At 45.8% G+C, this 16,245-nt stretch overlaps 1 long non-coding RNA gene across 1 annotated transcript in view; it reads right to left on the bottom strand.

Annotated features, from left to right (window-relative positions):
* Positions 1–11,242: 11,242 nt before the first annotated feature.
* LOC143774460 (uncharacterized) overlaps positions 11,243–16,245 on the bottom strand; it is a 32,121-nt gene continuing 27,118 nt past the window's right edge. The window contains exons 2-4 of the long non-coding RNA XR_013215538.1: positions 12,571–12,609; positions 11,722–11,781; positions 11,243–11,531 (exon numbers count right to left, since the gene is read on the bottom strand). This is a non-coding gene — a long non-coding RNA (uncharacterized LOC143774460). The remainder of the gene's footprint in view (positions 11,532–11,721; positions 11,782–12,570; positions 12,610–16,245) is intronic.

Here is a 16,245-nt window from a genome sequence, read left to right as displayed (position 1 = left end):
CTGTTTCCATGGTAATTGGAGAGGCTCTTTGCTGAATTTTAATACCATGTTCCTTGGCAAATGTGATATCCATGAAATTGCCACCTGCACCAGAGTCAGTAATAGCTGAACTGGAAATCCACTGTCCTGAACACAGGATCTTAATAGGGAGAGAACAGTGAGAGTTCTTTTCCTTCAGCTCCTTGGGGGGTGAAGTCATAGAAAGTGAATGGAATACAGCATTTAAAGGCAGGCTACATTCAGAGATGTCAGATTCATCATCACAGTTGTCATACTCCCCTATTGCTGCTAGCACCTTGTTAGGCCATCTAGGACACTTAGGACAATTGATCAAGAAGTGGTCAGACTGGCCGCAGTAGAAACATAGACTTTCACAAAGGCAATGCTCCCGGCGCTCATTGATCTCGCGCCTCTGAACGGAAGCAATTTGCATGGGCACCTCCTTCACCTCCCGAGAGGTTTTACCTGCAGGCTCTTTGGAAGGAAGGGAAAAGTTATAAACACGGTTATATGCAGCAAATTTCTCCTGCCTACACTCAGTAAGGCGAATGTCTATGCGCACACAATGCTGTTTAAATGTCTCTAGCTCTTGTGGTGACTCAGAGCGGGCTAGTTCATCTTTTACAATACTAGACAGACCCCTTTTAAAAATAGGCAATTGTGCATAACTGTCCCAATTAGTATCTACCGCCAATCTCTTGAATTCAGTGGCATACTCAATAACAGAACGTTTAGCCTGGCGTAAAGACAACAAAGCAGATTCAGCGGTTGCACGGCGATTAGGGTCATCAAAAATTAATGCCATAGTGGCCAATAAATCATCCAAGTCATTTAACCATGGGTCACGAGACTCAATCATCGGATTCGCCCAGGCGAGCGCTTGTGAGGTCAGTAGCATTATTACACACAATACTTTGGATCTATCAGTAGGAAAACGGTCAGCATGCACATCAAAGTATAGCATACATGGATTCACAAAGCCACAAAATTTGTCGCGATCACCATTAAATCTGAATGGGGGCAACTTAGGTGGGCCAGCTGGTGGCGGTTGCCGAGAGGGTAAAGTCACTTGTGCAGCTATTTGCGTGCTTATGTCCTGAAAAGCCCGTCCATACTGGTACTCTATGCCAGCAAGTTTGTTTTCCTGGGCTCCCATGCGGTTGCTCAAGTCCTGCAAAGTTTGTCCAAACACTTGTTGATTGTGTTCAAAGCTTCCAAACTTCTTTTGCAGACCTTCAACATCTTTCTGCAGTGATCTAATTATGGAAAACACCTGCTCTAATTTGCTTTCTGCAGTCATTGTTCCAGCAGTCTCCTTTTTTTTTAGGCTAGAGTATCCTGTAATAATTATAGGGGATAACTCACACGGTGATTCAAACAGGTGCAGAGAGAAACTCAAGTCCACAACACTTGGTGCAAATAATAAATGCAGCTTAGCAGTCTATAGGAAACTTCAGAGGAAAATGCAATCAAGCAGAAAGTCTATGAAGCACAGTTATTCTTGAGGATACTTGACACGAATAAATCCTTGTCTTAGTCCAGGCACAGATAGACATGCTTATTAGGCAGTTCAAATCATATCTTAGCTCAACCAGGGAGGCCTGGTTAATAGTCTCAGGTTTGTTGTGAATTTACTTTTTGGCTCCCTCTAGTGGCTACTAGTGATTTGACTCTGGGGTTGTCAGTCATTCCTTTTATGCTCACCTGGGTCGTTAGGTCAGGGGTGTTGCTATATAAGCTCCTTGGACCTTCAGTTCAATGCCTGGCAACGTTGATATCAGAGCTAATCTGTAGTGCTCTTGTCTACTGATCCTGGTTCCTGCTTGATTAAGCTAAGTCTGCTTTTTTTGCTTTTTGCAATTCGTTTTTGTTTGCTTTTTTTGTCCAGCTTGTATATTATCTGTATCCTACCTTGCTGGAAGCTCTAGGGCGGCTGGTGTTCTCCCTCCGGGCCGTTAGACGGTTCGGGGGTTCTTGAATCTCCAGCGTGGATTTTTGATAGGGTTTTTGTTGACCATATAAGTTATCTTACTATATTCTGCTATTAGTAAGTGGGCCTCTCTGTGCTAAACCTAGTTCATCTCTGTGTTTGTCGTTTCCTCTTACCTCACCGTTATTATTTGTGGGGGGCTTGTATCCTACTTTTGGGGTCCTTTCTCTGGAGGCAAGAGAGGTCTTTGTTTTCCTCTTCTAGGGGTAGTTAGCTCTCCGGCTGGCGCGAGACATCTAGCGACCAACGTAGGCATGTTCCCCGGCTACTTCTAGGGTTGGCGTTAGGAGTAGATATATGGTCAACCCAGTTACCACTGCCCTATGAGCTGGATTTTTGTACTTTGCAGACTTGCTGATATCTCTGAGACCCTCGCCATTGGGGTCATAACAGTTTGCCAGGCCAGTACTAAATGTTAAATGCATTGCAGAAGTGGGATTATAAGAAAGAAAGTTCTGAGGTTTTTTTTTTCTCTCTCTCATTTTTTTTTCTTTTTCCCCTTTACCTTTGAGTGGCTTGTGATTGCTGCAGACATGAATGTCCAGACCTTGATTACAAGTGTGGACCAGCTTGCTGCTCGTGTGCAGGGCATACAAGATTATGTTACCAGAAATCCTAGGTCAGAACCTAAGATACCGATTCCTGAACTGTTTTCCGGAGACCGATTTAAGTTTAGAAATTTCAGGAATAATTGTAAATTGTTTTTGTCCCTGAGACCCTGTTCCTCTGGAGACTCCGCTCAGCAAGTGAAAATTGTTATTTCTTTTTTACGGGGCGACCCTCAGGATTGGGCTTTCTCGCTGGCGCCAGGAGATCCGGCATTGGCTGATATTGATGCGTTTTTTCTGGCGCTCGGTTTGCTTTATGAGGAACCCAATCTTGAGATTCAGGCAGAAAAAGCCTTGCTGGCTATGTCTCAGGGCCAGGACGAGGCTGAGGTGTATTGCCAAAAATTTCGGAAATGGTCCGTGCTGACCCAGTGGAACGAGTGTGCATTGGCTGCAAATTTTAGAAATGGCCTTTCTGAAGCCATTAAGAATGTGATGGTGGGTTTTCCCATTCCCACAGGTCTGAATGATTCCATGGCCCTGGCGATTCAAATTGACCGGCGGTTGCGGGAGCGCAAAACCGCAAATTCCCTCATGGTGTTATCTGAACAGGCACCTGATTTAATGCAATGTGATAGAATCTTGACTAGAAATGAGCGGAAAATTCATAGACGCCAGAATGGCTTGTGTTACTACTGTGGTGATTCTGCACATGTTATCTCAGCATGCTCTAAGCGTCTTACTAAGGTTGTTAGTCCTGTCGCCATTGGTAATTTGCAACCTAAGTTCATTCTATCTGTAACTTTGATTTGCTCACTGTCATCGTATCCTGTCATGGCGTTTGTAGATTCAGGTGCTGCCCTGAGTCTTATGGATCTGTCATTTGCCAAGCGTTGCGGTTTTGTTCTTGAGCCATTAGAAAATCCTATCCCTCTTAGGGGTATTGACGCTACGCCATTGGCAGAAAATAAGCCGCAGTTTTGGACACAGGTTACCATGTGCATGACTCCTGAACATCGGGAGGTGATACGTTTTCTTGTTCTGCATAAGATGCATGATTTGGTTGTTTTGGGGTTGCCATGGTTACAGACCCATAATCCAGTCTTGGACTGGAAGGCAATGTCAGTGTCAAGTTGGGGCTGTCATGGAATTCATGGAGATTCCCTGCCCGTGTCTATTGCTACTTCTACGCCTTCGGAAGTTCCGGCGTATTTGTCTGATTATCAGGATGTCTTCAGCGAGTCTAGGTCAAGTGCATTGCCTCCTCATAGGGAATGTGACTGTGCAATAGATTTGATTCCAGGCAGTAAGTTTCCTAAGGGAAGACTGTTTAATCTGTCGGTACCTGAACATACCGCGATGCGTTCATATATCAAGGAGTCTCTGGAGAAGGGGCATATCCGTCCTTCTTCTTCCCCTCTTGGTGCGGGATTCTTTTTTGTGGCTAAAAAGGACGGATCTTTGAGGCCTTGTATTGACTATCGGCTTTTGAATAAGATCACTGTCAAATTTCAGTATCCTTTGCCGTTGTTGTCAGACTTGTTTGCCCGGATTAAAGGTGCCAAGTGGTTCACCAAGATAGACCTTCGTGGTGCATACAACCTTGTGCGCATTAAGCAAGGAGATGAATGGAAAACCGCATTCAATATGCCCGAAGGTCATTTTGAGTACTTGGTGATGCCATTTGGGCTCTCTAATGCACCTTCAGTTTTTCAGTCCTTTATGCATGACATTTTCCGGAAGTATCTGGATAAATTTTTGATCGTTTATCTGGATGATATTCTGTTTTTTTCTGATGATTGGGACTCGCATGTGGAACAGGTCAGGATGGTTTTCAAGATTTTGCGTGAAAATTCTTTGTTTGTTAAAGGCTCAAAGTGTCTCTTTGGTGTACAGAAGGTTCCCTTTTTAGGGTTCATTTTTTCCCCTTCTGCTGTGGAGATGGACCCAGTCAAGGTTCGAGCTATTCATGATTGGACTCAACCCTCGTCAGTTAAGAGTCTTCAGAAGTTCTTGGGTTTTGCTAACTTCTACCGTCGTTTTATCGCTAATTTTTCTAGCGTTGTTAAACCGTTGACGGATATGACCAAGAAAGGCTCTGATGTGGCTAACTGGGCTCCTGCTGCCGTGGAGGCTTTCCAGGAGTTGAAGCGCCGGTTTACTTCAGCGCCTGTTTTGTGCCAGCCTGATGTCTCACTTCCCTTTCAGGTTGAAGTGGATGCTTCGGAGATTGGGGCAGGGGCCGTTTTGTCGCAGAGAGGCCCTGGTTGCTCTACTATGAGACCTTGTGCCTTTTTCTCTAGGAAGTTTTCGCCGGCAGAGCGAAATTATGATGTGGGCAATCGGGAGTTGTTGGCCATGAAGTGGGCATTTGAGGAGTGGCGTCATTGGCTCGAGGGTGCTAAGCATCGTGTGGTGGTCTTGACTGATCACAAAAATCTGATGTACCTCGAGTCTGCTAAACGCCTGAATCCTAGACAGGCCCGCTGGTCATTGTTTTTCTCCCGTTTTGACTTTGTGGTTTCGTATTTACCAGGTTCTAAGAATGTGAAGGCCGATGCTCTGTCTAGGAGCTTTGTGCCTGATGCTCCTGGAGTCGCTGAACCTGTGGGTATTCTTAAGGAAGGAGTTATCCTGTCAGCTATTTCTCCAGATCTGCGACGTGTGTTGCAGAGATTTCAGGCTGGTAGGCCTGACTCTTGTCCACCTGACAGATTGTTTGTGCCTGCTAAATGGACCAGCAGAGTCATTTCCGAGGTTCATTCCTCAGTGTTGGCAGGGCACCCGGGAATTTTTGGCACCAGAGATCTGGTGGCCAGGTCCTTTTGGTGGCCTTCCTTGTCAAGAGATGTGCGGTCATTTGTGCAGTCCTGTGGTACTTGTGCTCAAGCTAAGCCTTGCTGTTCTCGTGCCAGCGGGTTGCTCTTGCCCTTGCCTGTCCCGAAGAGACCTTGGACACACATCTCTATGGATTTCATTTCGGATCTTCCGGTGTCTCAGGGCATGTCTGTCATCTGGGTGATATGTGATTGTTTCTCCAAGATGGTCCATCTGGTTCCTTTGCCCAAACTGCCTTCCTCTTCTGATCTGGTTCCTGTGTTCTTCCAGAACGTGGTTCGTTTGCACGGCATTCCTGAGAATATTGTGTCGGACAGAGGATCCCAGTTTGTTTCCAGGTTCTGGCGATCCTTTTGTGGTAGGATGGGCATAGATTTGTCGTTTTCGTCCGCTTTTCATCCACAGACTAATGGACAAACGGAACGAACTAATCAGACTCTGGAGGCGTATTTGAGGTGTTTTGTCTCTTCTGATCAGGATGATTGGGTGACCTTCTTGCCGTTGGCTGAATTTGCCCTTAATAATCGGGCTAGTTCTGCCACCTTGGTTTCGCCATTTTTCTGCAACTCTGGTTTCCACCCTCGTTTTTCCTCGGGACATGTGGAGCCTTCTGACTGTCCTGGGGTGGATTCTGTGGTGGATAGGTTGCAGCGGATCTGGAATCATGTGGTGGACAACTTGAAGTTGTCACAGGAGAAGGCTCAGCGTTTTGCCAACCGCCGCCGCGGTGTGGGTCCCCGACTTTGTGTTGGGGATTTGGTATGGCTGTCTTCTCGATTTGTTCCTATGAAGGTCTCCTCTCCCAAATTTAAGCCTCGATTCATTTGTCCTTACAAGATATTGGAGATCCTTAATCCTGTATCCTTTCGCCTGGATCTTCCGGTGTCGTTTGCCATTCACAACATATTTCATAGGTCCTTGTTGCGGCGGTACGTTGTGCCTGTGGTTCCTTCTGCTGAGCCTCCTGCTCCGGTGTTGGTTGAGGGCGAGTTGGAGTACGTGGTGGAGAAGATCTTAGATTCTCGTCTCTCCAGGCGGAGGCTTCAGTACCTGGTCAAGTGGAAGGGCTATGGTCAGGAGGATAATTCCTGGGTGGTCGCCTCTGATGTGCATGCGGCCGATTTAGTTCGTGCCTTTCACGCCGCTCATCCTGATCGCCCTGGTGGTCTTGGTGAGGGTTCGGTGACCCCTCACTAAGGGGGGGGTACTGTTGTGAATTTACTTTTTGGCTCCCTCTAGTGGCTACTAGTGATTTGACTCTGGGGTTGTCAGTCATTCCTTTTATGCTCACCTGGGTCGTTAGGTCAGGGGTGTTGCTATATAAGCTCCTTGGACCTTCAGTTCAATGCCTGGCAACGTTGATATCAGAGCTAATCTGTAGTGCTCTTGTCTACTGATCCTGGTTCCTGCTTGATTAAGCTAAGTCTGCTTTTTTTGCTTTTTGCAATTCGTTTTTGTTTGCTTTTTTTGTCCAGCTTGTATATTATCTGTATCCTACCTTGCTGGAAGCTCTAGGGCGGCTGGTGTTCTCCCTCCGGGCCGTTAGACGGTTCGGGGGTTCTTGAATCTCCAGCGTGGATTTTTGATAGGGTTTTTGTTGACCATATAAGTTATCTTACTATATTCTGCTATTAGTAAGTGGGCCTCTCTGTGCTAAACCTAGTTCATCTCTGTGTTTGTCATTTCCTCTTACCTCACCGTTATTATTTGTGGGGGGCTTGTATCCTACTTTTGGGGTCCTTTCTCTGGAGGCAAGAGAGGTCTTTGTTTTCCTCTTCTAGGGGTAGTTAGCTCTCCGGCTGGCGCGAGACATCTAGCGACCAACGTAGGCATGTTCCCCGGCTACTTCTAGGGTTGGCGTTAGGAGTAGATATATGGTCAACCCAGTTACCACTGCCCTATGAGCTGGATTTTTGTACTTTGCAGACTTGCTGATATCTCTGAGACCCTCGCCATTGGGGTCATAACACAGGTTATTGCAAAGCAGCCAAGCTTACATGTCCAGCAAATGCAGATGGAAGTAAACACGAGCAGCAGATGAAGGAGGATTACTGGGAACTTGAGTATGCAGCAGGAACTCAGAGCAGAGTAGCAGGATCACCACACAGGTTCACAGGAGCAGGTGTATAGCCAGACAGTAATCAGAGGTCAGGAGCTGGATGCAAGGCAGAATACTCTAGCACAGACTGAAGGCTAGGGTGGAGTTTTATAGCAGGAAGACACAGTGCACATGAGACCAAAGACGCCATCTTGGAAAAGGGCAGTAATGCACAAAGGTAAAAATGTTCAGAGTCCTGACACAGTCACTAAGCTGCCTCCAGTGCAGGCTTCGTCCTACACTCTGCTCCTCTGCTCCTCCTGCTAACCCTGGGCTCTAACACCGCCAGTTGGTGCTCGGAATTGCTGGCTGCACAGAGAAAAACACCCGCCACTGTGTTAGTGGGGTTCAGTAACGCCAGCTGTTCCCCTGCTGTGTAGCCGGCAACGTGTCCTGCAAACGCCACGCAGACACAACAGATATTAAACTGCCTCCAGTGCAGGCTTCGGCCTACACTCCACTCCTCCTTGATTCCCTGAGCTCTAACACTGCCAGTTGGTGCTCGGAAGTGCTGGCTGCACAGAGAAAAACACCCGTCACTGTGTCAGTGGGGTTCAGTAACGCCAGCTGTTCCCCTGCTGTGTAGCCGGCAACGTGTCCTGCAAACACCACGTAGACACAACAGACACTAAGCTGCCTCCAGTGCAGGCTTCGGCCTACACACTGCTCCCCCTGCTGACCCTTGGCTCCAACACTGCTAGTTGGGGCTCTAGGAAGACAATCTTGAATAGGTCCCCCTGGTTCCAGTATCGTCAGCTGGTTCCGGGCAGAGCCTTTGGCTTAGGTGCCTCCTTATGGGTATCCGAGTTCCACCAACATCAGGTGGTCCTTGGTAGTGCTTTCTGGCACGGGTACCTCCTGCTTGGTCCTCGGTAGTTCCATTGGCTCTTGTACCTTCGTCTACCCATCCGGGTTCCAGTACCATCAGCTGGTTCTCGGCAGTGTCTTTTGCTCTTGTACCTTCTGCTCCCCATCCTGGTTCCAGTACCGTCAGCTGGTTCCGGGCAGAGCCTTTGGCTTAGGTGCCTCCTTCTGGATATCCAAGTTCCACCAACGTCAGGTGGTCCTTGGTAGTGCTTTCTGGCACGGGTACCTCCTGCTTAGTAACCGGGTTCCAGTAACGTCAGCTGGTCCTCGGTAGTTCCATTGGCTCTTGTACCTTCGGCTACCCATCCGGGTTCCAGTACCGTCAGCTGGTTCTCGGCAGTGTCTTTTGCTCTTGTACCTTCTGCTCCCCATCCTGGTTCCAGTACCGTCAGCTGGTTCCGGGCAGAGCCTTTGGCTTAGGTGCCTCCCTCTGGGTATCCGAGTTCCACCAACGTCAGGTGGTCCTTGGTAGTGCTTTCTGGCACGGCTACCTCCTGCTTAGTAACCGGGTTCCAGTAACGTCAGCTGGTCCTCGGTAGTTCCATTGGCTCTTGGACCTTTGGGTAGCCATCCGAGTTCCAGTTCCATCAGCTGGTTATCGGCATTTTCTCAGCCTTCTTGTACCTTCTGCTACATTTCCAAGTTCAAGACCCTAAAGACGACGACCCGGAAGACCGAGAAGCAGAAGAACAAGAGGCTGCAGAACAAAGAGCAGAAGAACATTAAGCATAAGACTAAACATCATAGCAAAAGATATTATCTAAATTATAAGCAGAAGAAGACTAAGCAGTGTATGGGGGTGAGTCCGTTCCTCCTCATGGTGCCCCTGGAAAAAGCCTGCTGCTGCAGGCCTAACTGAACGCGGACAAATCCTGTTGTAACTGTTTTGTGACAGGCAGAACGGAAGGTGTAATCTTCAAACTGTTATAGATAACAACTATAGGAATGCCTGTCCTGCCCCAACAGAAGAAGCATTTGCGAAACGGCGCTCGTCGGGCGCGGGTGAATAACATTGGCACTCCACCAACAGCGCAAGGCACCACCAGTTTTACATCCGCACTGCAGGTAATCAGCCCATGATACGGGATCTCTTCCCCCCTCTTGGTACTTCTCCTTTTTGGCGTACATAGTGCTTTCACTCCCCAGTTTATTAACAACTAGATGTTGTATTGCTGGACATACACTCCATATCCACTCCTCCTATTGGGAAGACCAAATGAATGGGATATTTTGGATTTGATTTATTTCCTGTAGGTGCATGTATATGATTGCTGTGTACCTTTGCCTGATTTTTTTATCTCATTTTATATCATCATAATTTTCATCTTTTTATTATATAATCTGGTTAATTTTACTTTATTAACCTGGTGGATTTGTGCAGTGCTAACCCCTTTCTTAGTCTGGTGGTTTCAAACCCCCTCCCCCCCTTTTTGGTGTCTTTTTGTAATATTTATTCTTATTTAAAAATATTTACCAATAAATTCATTATTTTTAATACTATTCCTTCTTCACTTCTTTTCTTTTGTGGTATTTCATAATTGAATATGTAATTGCTGTATTTTTGAAGTTACTGCAGCCTTTTCTAATTAGGACTATGCGAATAATTCTTCTGTAACTGGTTCGAAGTTAAAGAGTGAACTAAATGCTGTGGGGGAGGGAGGACAGTGCATGGTATGAAGGGATTGGGAGATAATTTCCTGTCGGATGTGGTCAATTTTTTCTTTGAAGTAATTGGCCAGATCGTCAGCGCGGAGGTCTGTGGTTGGGGCCTGCACTCTTGGGTTGAGTAGAGACTGGAAAGTGTCAAAGAAACGTTTAGGGTTATTGGACAGGGAAGTGATGAGGGTGTTAAAATAGGTTTGTTTGGAGAGGTGAAGGGCAGAGTTGTATGTTTTATGAATGAACTTATAATGGATGAAATCTTCGGGTAGATTAGATTTTCAAAGTACAGGCTGATCCAACTTCAGTGGAAAAGCCTCAAGACAAGGAAATAATACCCAGTAGTGTGTGTGGCCATCACATGCCTGTATGACCTCCATACAACACCAGGGCATGATCTTGATGAGGCAGGCGGATGTTCTCTTGAGGGATCTCCTCTCAGACCTGGATTAAAATGTCAGTCAACTCTTAGACAATCTGTGGTGCAATGTGGCGTTGGTGGATGAAATGAGATATGATGTCCCAGATATGCTCAGTTGGATTCAGGTTTGGGGAGGTACAGGCCAGTCCATAGCATCAATGCCTTCATCATGCAGGAACTGCTGACACACTTCAACCACATGAGGCCTAGCATTGTCATGCATCAGAAGGAACCCAGGGCTAAGTGCACCTGCATATGGTCTCACAATGGGTCTGAGGATCTCATCCCAGTACCTAATGGCAGTCAGGGTACCTCTGTATAGCACATGGAGGGCTGTGCAACTGTTCAAAGAAATGCCTCCCCACACCATTACTGACTCACTGCCAAACCAGTCATGCTGGAGGATGTTGCAGGCAGCAGAACATTCTCCACTGTGACTCCAGACTTGTCAAGTCTGTCACATATACTCAGTGTGAACCTGCTTTCATCCATGAAGGGCATGGGGTGCCAATGTCAAATCTGCCAATCTTGGTGTCCTCTGGTAAATGCCGATTGTCATGCACGGTGTTGGGCATGGAGTTTGTATCTGATAGATGCTAGTGGCCTGTTGAGGTCATTTTGCAGGGCTGTGGCACTGATCCTCCTGTGCCTCCTTTCACAAATGAGGTGGATGTGACCCTTTTGCTGGGTTGTTGCCAACCTACAGCCCCCTCCACATCTCCTGGTGTACTGGCCTGTCTCCTGGTATGCTTTGGACACTGTGCTGAATTATCAAAATTCACCGCACTCTCTAGTGGATTGATTATGCAAAGGATTATATTAGTTTATTGGGAGCGTAACAGAATATTACAGTATATGCGATAAACAACGTTTCGGCTCAACCAGAGCCTTTGTCACGTGTTCGCTGTAGAAAAAAGAAATACGCAAAAACAACAAAATAAAGTAAATAACATGAAATAATACAACAATTTGTAAAAACAATAATGGGTCATCCTAGAGGTAAGGAGAAGGAGAGAAGAGACATGTCCACCAACAGACATACGAGGACGTCTATGAAAGTGACGACCAGGGATCGAACATCGGTGTAAATACAAAAAAATCCTGTGCATCCTGTGGATAGGAATTGTAATAGCATAGTGAGTGCCAATTATGAGATATATATATAAAAATGCAGGAGAAAGGAAATAATAAGAGTGCAGGCGCCACATATTACATACATTCCAATCATTATATATCCGGATTCACAAAATTGTAAGTGCCAACAGAGCCTGTCATAAGAAATAGTCGCACAGGTAATTACCTTATTTTGATTACAGATTAGTGCGCAGAGAGGGAAGAGTCTCAGCGGTGCAAATACGTTCTGTAGAAAAGTGGACAAGGGTTAGCTGGAGTGGTTTATTGGAAAAAGTGCCCATAGAAGCTGACAAGATACCTTAAGCAATGTAATGGATATGCCTATGCCTATAGAGGCTCCCTTCAGACGGTGTGGACCTGTGTAAGGCAAGCAATATGTATATGGTACTCCTGTATGTGACCAGTATTAATGCAGAGGGAGAGGTATAGGAATAGTAAGGTGTTACCTGTATTATTCAGATTAAGAGCGACGCTCCCGCGCTGTGCTCTGGTGCAGCGTGTGCCTGGTCTGTGGCAGGGACGGCGTGCATGTCTTTAATGTCCGCCGCACCAGAAGTAGATGGTGCGGACCGGAAGTGACATGTCGCTGCTCTGTGGGACCTCAGTGCGCAAGCGCAGCTCCTGGTTATAGCAACCTTGTAACTATGCGCTGCCTGCAGCTCAGAATAGGGCACTATATAACATAATTAAGGCCAGATGGAGATATTATGCGGCCAGATGAGGATATAGTCTGGTCTGGGGACTATATGTAGCAACCTTGTAACTACGCACTACCTGCAACTAAGAATGGGGCACTGTATAACATAATTAAAGGCCAGATGGAGATATTATGCGGCCAGATGGGGATATTATGCGGTCTGGGGACTATATGATGGCTGTAATTGATCAGAGTGTGTGGTACCTACCCGGGATGTTAGAATAGGTGTATTTATAATGAAATAAAAGCTACAAAAATTAATAACCTAAAACAAGTAATTAAAAGCTATTAAAAGCTATGGGGCTCAGGGCAACTCACCCAATCTAGTAGAAGATAAGCAGTCAAATGCTAGCGAGTCTGAAAGAGAAATACAGTTGTAAAATGGATTCGATTACATAGAATTAATGCTCACACCAGCCAATCAATCTCCCTGTTAAGTCCCTTGGGAGTCAGGGTATCCAATTTTTATATACAGTGTGTCTCGCGGGCCTTAAGAAGTTTGATATGATCGCCCCCTCTTCTTGGACGAGGGACATGCTCAATAACTTGAAACTTGAGCTGGGCCACAGTATGTCTTGATTTGGTGAAATGATCTGGTAGAGGTAACCAATTTTTACCGCATCTAATCGTGGACTTGTGGCTAGCAATTCTGTCCCTAATGTGCTGCGTGGTTTCCCCTATGTACAGGAGACCACATGGGCATTTTATTAAATATATGACAAAATTGGAGTCGCAAGTATGAAATCCGCGTACTGGATATGACTTTCCAGTTCTTGGGTGGGTTATGGTATCAGATTTGATCACGTTTGAACAGGCTGCACAATTTAGGCAAGGGAAAGTGCCATTACGCCGAGTGCTCAATAATCTCTGCGTAGTAGTAGGTCGCCTGCTGCCAACATCTGCCCTCACGAGTTTGTCCCTAATGTTGGGAGGTCTTTTGTTACACATCAAGGCTGGTTCCTTGAAAGGAGGGATAGTGGGGTAAGCTTTTGCTAGGAGTGGCCAATGTCTCCTGATGATGGAATGTATTTTGGGTACCAGCGGGTGAAATACATGTACAAAAGGAATCCTTTCTCGTGTGTTACTCGGGGGCCGAGGTGATGGTGGTGAAAGGATGCGTGTTTTCTCCTCGGTAAGGAGTTTTGAAGGATAGCATCGTGCTTGAAATTTAGAGGTCATGGTGTCCAATCTGTCGTTTAGTGTCACTGGGTTGGAAACGATACGAGCTATCTTATTGAGCTGGGAACTTGGCAGGCTATTTTTTAATGAACGTGGATGGCAGCTGGTGTAGTGCAAAAGGCTGTTGCGGTCAGTGGGTTTGCAATACACATCCGTGGAAAGGCTACCATCAATATCCTTGAGGACCTCGGTGTCCAAAAAGGGTACTGAGTTGGTGTTATAATGAATAGTGAATTGGAGCTCCGGGAGGACAGAGTTTAGGTGGGAGTGGAAGGATGTTAATGCGTCAGAGGTACCAGTCCAAATGAGAAAAATGTCATCAATGTATCGGTGATAACATAGAACGTGCTGTAAGAAAAGGTTGTTAGTGAACACATGAGTTATTTCAAAGTGGTTCATAAATGCGTTGGCATAAGCCGGCGCAACGTTCAAACCCATTGCGGTACCGCACTTCTGGATGTAGAAGGTATCCTCGAACAAAAAGTAGTTCTCATAGAGCTCCAGGGTGAGTAGGTCTAAGCAGAATTGTGTGGAATCTTCTGATATTGAAGACTGACATAATAGATGTTTAGTCGCCTCGATGCCTTTAGTGTGTTGAATTGACGTGTAGAGGCTATTGACGTCAAGTGTGACCAAGGTACTGTTGGGTGGTACCTTGTCAAGCCATTTGATGATGTCAAGAAAATGTCCGGTATCCAAAAGAAAGGATCGGGTGGACTTGACCAGTGGTGTGAGTATCCTCTCCAGAAAGACAGACAGAGGAGACAGGACAGAATCTGTTGAAGCTACTATAGGTCGGCCAGGGGGGTTCAGTAGTGATTTGTGGATTTTGGGTAATATGTAGAAGACCGGTGTCACAGGATGGGGATTAGTAAGGAAAGTTGCTGTTTTCTGATCAATAGTATGTTGAGTCAGATATGTATCGATCACAGTTTTGATTTTGTGGCTAATGGTTGCAACTGGATCCCTTGGTATGATGTCATAAGTATTGGTATCAGCTAGTTGTCGATTAATCTCACTTATGTACTGTGTGCGGTTCATTACTACAATAGCTGCACCTTTATCTGCCGGCTTCACTATAATTGATGTATTGGTGTGAAGGGAGGACAGAGCTTGTTTCTCAGTGGAAGAGAGATTGGAGTGAGGAGGAAATAGACCAAGACGTTGTTGGTGTATAAGAGAGTCGACCTCATGGTCCACTAGAGAAATAAAGGTTTCTGTAGCATGGTAGGTCTTAGGAGGATAGAAGTTGCTCCGATTCCGGAGCCCAAGGGTGGTGATAGATAGTGCCGGTGGTGTAACAACCCCCGTTGGAAATACTGGAGCCCGAGTATAATTTGTATTCAGACCAAAATGAGTCTTTAATCTAATTGTCCGATAGAAGTTCTCCAAGTCCTTTTTCAGTTGCAAAGCGTCCCAATTTGGTGTCGGACAGAACGACAGCCCCTTTTGGAGCACTGAGAACTCTGCGGGGGAAAGAAGATGGTCCGATATATTGATCACTAGGTTCGTGGTCTCACCTGTGATCTCGTCATTCTTTCGTTTTGCTCCCCTTGTGGGTCTCCTTCGCGATGTCCTCCCCTGCGTTCCTTGGATAAAAAATGCCGACGGCTGGAGTGGGTCGAGGAGTCGCTTTCAGAACTGTAGGAACCATTTCTGCGTTGATATCTTGATCTGCGCCAAGTGGAGGTAGAGGAGTCGGTCCATTTGTAGACTTTGTTGTTGGCGTAATCCTCGGAATCTCATTGAAATTTAAGTCTTTTGCGCTCCTGTAGGACCTTCTGGTGATCTGCAAGAGCCTTCTCTGTCTTGGTCTTGAGGTCAGACCACTCAGTGGAAGAAAGGGTAGTTGAAAGCTGTGTCTCTATAATCTGAATATTCTGTTTAGTCTCCGCTATTGCTTTCTGGAGGAATTCTACCGTTAGTATAATAATATCAAGAGAACACTTATTAAGGATCCTCTTGTATTTCTCACAATACTCACAATACTCAGGGTTGTCAGAAAAAAGGGTGGGATGTAAATTGCACCTGAGTCCCCTAGGTATTTTGTTTTGCCTGTGGTACTCCGCTAGGGTTGTACAATGAAGGTCGTAGGAGATGAGCCTAAGTTTTTCCTTCTCAAAATCCCTGGTCCTCAGTTCATTCACTGGGGTCCTTAGGAATTCACTAGAACCTGTCACATGGGACAGTATATCAGAACTTGTGGCCACATCATACGCAAATGTGTCAGTAGACATGGGAATGTTGCAATGATGTTATAAGGAAAGGCCGGTGCAACTACCAATAATAATAGTAGTAAGAAGAGGTTATTTGGCGTGCGCTCAGCCTGAATTAAGGTGAGGTGCTGGTGTAATGGATGAGTGGTCCTAATAGCAGAATTATCAAAATTCACCGCACTCTCTAGTGGATTGATTATGCAAAGGATTATATTAGTTTATTGGGAGCGCAACAGAATATTACAGTATATGCGATAAACAACGTTTATCAACCAGAGCCTTTGTCACGTGTTCGCTGTAGAAAAAAGAAATACGCAAAAACAACAAAATAAAGTAAATAACATGAAATAATACAACAATTTGTAAAAACAATAATGGGTCATCCTAGAGGTAAGGAGAAGGAGAGAAGAGACATGTCCACCAACAGACATACGAGGACGTCTATGAAAGTGACGACCAGGGATCGAACATCGGTGTAAATACAAAAAAATCCTGTGCATCCTGTGGATAGGAATTGTAATAGCATAGTGAGTGCCAATTATGAGATATATATAAAAAAATGCAGGAGAAAGGAAATAATAAGAGTGCAGGCGCCACA

This window comes from Ranitomeya variabilis, chromosome 1, assembly GCF_051348905.1.
Source record: "Ranitomeya variabilis isolate aRanVar5 chromosome 1, aRanVar5.hap1, whole genome shotgun sequence".
NCBI lineage: Eukaryota > Metazoa > Chordata > Amphibia > Anura > Dendrobatidae > Ranitomeya > Ranitomeya variabilis.
This window is presented reverse-complemented; position numbering and strand designations above follow the sequence as displayed.